At 43.0% G+C, this 5000-nt stretch overlaps 1 non-coding gene across 1 annotated transcript; it reads left to right on the top strand.

Annotated features, from left to right (window-relative positions):
- The first annotated feature begins 4411 nt into the window (after positions 1-4411).
- Positions 4412-4483, top strand: trnam-cau (transfer RNA methionine (anticodon CAU)). The gene has a single exon. It is a non-coding gene; the product is annotated as a tRNA-Met (tRNA).
- The last annotated feature ends 517 nt before the right edge of the window (positions 4484-5000 follow it).

Here is a 5000-nt window from a genome sequence, read left to right as displayed (position 1 = left end):
GAAGTGGCTTAGAGCAGAGTGGCGCAGCGGAAGCGTGCTGGGCCCATAACCCAGAGGTCGATGGATCGAAACCATCCTCTGCTAAACAGTTTATTTTAAGTGCGAACAACATTTTTAAAAAATGTGTCGTTTCATGGGCATAATGTCTCAGTGCCATTATAATTTTTTTTACACCTCTTCCAACAGTTCGTATAGGTCATACTGTTTACACAGTATCCCAGTGGCCTAAGATACTGGACTCCTAAGCCATGGATTGTGAGTTCTAGTCTATTCTGAAGTGGCTGAGAGCAGAGTGGCGCAGCGGAAGCGTGCTGGGCCCATAACCCAGAGGTCGATGGATCGAAACCATCCTCTGCTAAACAGTTTATTTTAAGTGCGAACAACATTTTTAAAAAATGTATCGTTTCATGGGCATAAGGTCTCAGTGCCATTATAATTTTTTTTTTACCTCTTCCAACAGTTCGTATAGGTCATACTGTTTACACAGTATCCCAGTGGCCTAAGATACTGGACTCCTAAGCCATGGATTGTGAGTTCTAGTCTTTTCTAAAGTGGTTTAGAGCAGAGTGGCGCAGCGGAAGAGTGCTGGGCCCATAACCCAGAGGTCGATGGATCGAAACCATCCTCTGCTAAACAGTTTATTTTAAGTGCGAACAACATTTTTAAAAAATGTGTCGTTTCATGGGCATAATGTCTCAGTGCCATTATATATATTTTTTTACCTCTTCCAACAGTTCGTATAGGTCATACTGTTTACACAGTATCCCTGTGGCCTAAGATACTGGACTCCTAAGCCATGGATTGTGAGTTCTAGTCTTTTCTGAAGTGGCTGAGAGCAGAGTGGCGCTGCGGAAGCGTGCTGGGCCCATAACCCAGAGGTTGATGGATCGAAACCATCCTCTGCTATACAGTTTATTTTAAGTGCGAACAACATTTTTTAAAAATGTGTCGTTTCGTGGGCATAATGTCTCAGTGCCATTATACATTTTTTTTTTACCTCTTCCAACAGTTCGTATAGGTCATACTGTTTACACAGTATCCCAGTGGCCTAAGATACTGGACTCCAAAGCCATGGATTGTGAGTTCTAGTCTTTTCTGACTTGGCTGAGAGCAGAGTGGCGCAGCGGAAGCGTGCTGGACCCATAACCCAGAGGTCGATGGATCGAAACCATCCTCTGCTAAACAGTTTATTTTAAGTGCAAACAACATTTATAAAAAATGTGTCGTTTCATGGGCATAATGTCTCAGTGCCATTATAATTTTTTTTTTACCTCTTCCAACAGTTCGTATAGGTCATACTGTTTACACAGTATCCCAGTGGCCTAAGATACTGGACTCCTAAGCCATGGATTGTGAGTTCTAGTCTTTTCTGAAGTGGCTGAGAGCAGAGTGGCGCAGCGGAAGCGTGCTGGGCCCATAACCCAGAGGTCGATGGATCGAAACCATCCTCTGCTAAACAGTTCATTTTAAGTGCGAACAACATTTTTTAAAAATGTGTCATTTCATGGGCATGTCTCAGTGCCATTATAATTTTTTTTTTAACCTCTTCCAACAGTTCGTATAGGTCATACTGTTTACACAGAATCCCAGTGGCCTAAGATACTGGACTCCTAAGCCAAAGATTTTGAGTTCTAGTCTTTTCTGAAGTGGCTGAGAGCAGAGTGGCGCAGTGGAAGCGTGCTGGGCCCATTACCCAGAGGTCGATGTATCGAAACAATCCTCTGCTAAACAGTTTATTTTTAGTGCGAACAACATTTTTTAAAAATGTGTCGTTTCATGGGCATGTCTCAGTGCCATTATATATATTTTTTTACCTCTTCCAACAGTTCGTATAGGTCATACTGTTTACACAGTATCCCAGTGGCCTAAGATACTGGACTCCTAAGCCATGGATTGTGAGTTCTAGTCTATTCTGAAGTGGCTGAGAGCAGAGTGGCGCAGCGGAAGCGTGCTGGGCCCATAACCCAGAGGTCGATGGATCGAAACCATCCTCTGCTAAACAGTTTATTTTAAGTGCGAACAACATTTTTAAAAAATGTATCGTTTCATGGGCATAAGGTCTCAGTGCCATTATAATTTTTTTTTTTACCTCTTCCAACAGTTCGTATAGGTCATACTGTTTACACAGTATCCCAGTGGCCTAAGATACTGGACTCCTAAGCCATGGATTGTGAGTTCTAGTCTTTTCTAAAGTGGTTTAGAGCAGAGTGGCGCAGCGGAAGCGTGCTGGGCCCATAACCCAGAGGTCGATGGATCGAAACCATCCTCTGCTAAACAGTTTATTTTAAGTGCGAACAACATTTTTAAAAAATGTGTCGTTTCATGGGCATAATGTCTCAGTGCCATTATATATATTTTTTTACCTCTTCCAACAGTTCGTATAGGTCATACTGTTTACACAGTATCCCTGTGGCCTAAGATACTGGACTCCTAAGCCATGGATTGTGAGTTCTAGTCTTTTCTGAAGTGGCTGAGAGCAGAGTGGCGCTGCGGAAGCGTGCTGGGCCCATAACCCAGAGGTTGATGGATCGAAACCATCCTCTGCTATACAGTTTATTTTAAGTGCGAACAACATTTTTAAAAAATGTATCGTTTCATGGGCATAAGGTCTCAGTGCTATTATAATTTTTTTTTTACCTCTTCCAACAGTTCGTATAGGTCATACTGTTTACACAGTATCCCAGTGGCCTAAGATACTGGACTCCTAAGCCATGGATTGTGAGTTCTAGTCTTTTCTAAAGTGGTTTAGAGCAGAGTGGCGCAGCGGAAGCGTGCTGGGCCCATAACCCAGAGGTCGATGGATCGAAACCATCCTCTGCTAAACAGTTTATTTTAAGTGCGAACAACATTTTTAAAAAATGTGTCGTTTCATGGGCATAATGTCTCAGTGCCATTATATATATTTTTTTACCTCTTCCAACAGTTCGTATAGGTCATACTGTTTACACAGTATCCCTGTGGCCTAAGATACTGGACTCCTAAGCCATGGATTGTGAGTTCTAGTCTTTTCTGAAGTGGCTGAGAGCAGAGTGGCGCTGCGGAAGCGTGCTGGGCCCATAACACAGAGGTTGATGGATCGAAACCATCCTCTGCTATACAGTTTATTTTAAGTGCGAACAACATTTTTTTAAAATGTGTCGTTTCGTGGGCATAATGTCTCAGTGCCATTATACATTTTTTTTTTACCTCTTCCAACAGTTCGTATAGGTCATACTGTTTACACAGTATCCCAGTGGCCTAAGATACTGGACTCCTAAGCCATGGATTGTGAGTTCTAGTCTTTTCTGAAGTGGCTGAGAGCAGAGTGGCGCAGCGGAAGCGTGCTGGGCCCATAACCCAGAGGTCGATGGATCGAAACCATCCTCTGCTAAACAGTTCATTTTAAGTGCGAACAACATTTTTTAAAAATGTGTCATTTCATGGGCATGTCTCAGTGCCATTATAATTTTTTTTTTACCTCTTCCAACAGTTCGTATAGGTCATACTGTTTACACAGAATCCCAGTGGCCTAAGATACTGGACTCCTAAGCCATGGATTGTGAGTTCTAGTCTTTTCTGAAGTGGCTGAGAGCAGAGTGGCGCAGCGGAAGCGTGCTGGGCCCATAACCCAGAGGTCGATGGATCGAAACCATCCTCTGCTAAACAGTTCATTTTAAGTGCGAACAACATTTTTTAAAAATGTGTCATTTCATGGGCATGTCTCAGTGCCATTATAATTTTTTTTTTACCTCTTCCAACAGTTCGTATAGGTCATACTGTTTACACAGTATCCCAGTATCCCAGTGGCCTAAGATACTGGACTCCTAAGCCAAAGATTTTGAGTTCTAGTCTTTTCTGAAGTGGCTGAGAGCAGAGTGGCACAGCGGAAGTGTGCTGGGCCCATAACCCAGAGGTCGATGGATCGAAACCATCATCTGCTAAACAGATTATTTTCAAAAATGAAACGCAAACAGAAATTAGAAAGCTAAATTTAATTTGCGTGTCTCAGTGCTATCCAGTACACATTGTTTTTACTGCTTGTATCAGTTCGTACTATTTGCAAAAGGTAGAGAGTACCCCAGTGGCCTAATGGATAAGGCACTGGCCAGGGATTGTGGCCAGGGATTGTGGGTTCAAGTCCCATCTGGGGTGGATGGAAGCAGAGTGGCGCAGCGGAAGCGTGCTGGGCCCATAACCCAGAGGTCGATGGATCGAAAACATCCTCTGCTAAACAGTTTATTTTAAGTGCGAACAACATTTTTAAAAAATGTGTCGTTTCATGGGCATAATGTCTCAGTGCCATTAAATTTTTTTTTTTACCTCTTCCAACAGTTCGTATAGGTCATATTGTTTACACAGTATCCCAGTGGCCTAAGAAACTGGACTCCTAAGCCATGGATTGTGAGTTCTAGTCTTTTTTGAAGTGGCTTAGAGCAGAGTGGCGCAGTGGAAGCGTGCTGGGCCCATAACCCAGAGGTCGATGGATCGAAACCATCCTCTGCTAAACAGTTTATTTTAAGTGCGAACAACATTTTAAAAAAATGTGTCGTTTCATGGGCATAATGTCTCAGTGCCATTATAATTTTTTTTTTACCTCTTCCAACAGTCCGTATAGGTCATACTGTTTACACAGTATCCCAGTATCCCAGTGGCCTAAGATACTGGACTCCTAAGCCAAAGATTTTGAGTTCTAGTCTTTTCTGAAGTGGCTGAGAGCAGAGTGGCACAGCGGAAGTGTGCTGGGCCCATAACCCAGAGGTCGATGGATCGAAACCATCATCTGCTAAACAGATTATTTTCAAAAATGAAACGCAAACAGAAATTAGAAAGCTAAATTTAATTTGCGTGTCTCAGTGCTATCCAGTACACATTGTTTTTACTGCTTGTATCAGTTCGTACTATTTGCAAAAGGTAGACAGTGCCCCAGTGGCCTAATGGATAAGGCAATGGCCAGGGATTGTGGCCAGGGATTGTGGGTTCAAGTCCCATCTGGGGTGGATGGAAGCAGAGTGGCGTAGCGG

The sequence above is a fragment of the Oncorhynchus clarkii genome, unplaced genomic scaffold, assembly GCF_045791955.1.
Source record: "Oncorhynchus clarkii lewisi isolate Uvic-CL-2024 unplaced genomic scaffold, UVic_Ocla_1.0 unplaced_contig_1723_pilon_pilon, whole genome shotgun sequence".
Taxonomy (NCBI): Eukaryota; Metazoa; Chordata; class Actinopteri; order Salmoniformes; family Salmonidae; genus Oncorhynchus; species Oncorhynchus clarkii.
Note: the sequence above shows the minus strand (reverse complement) of the source record. Positions and strands in the feature narration are given on the sequence as shown.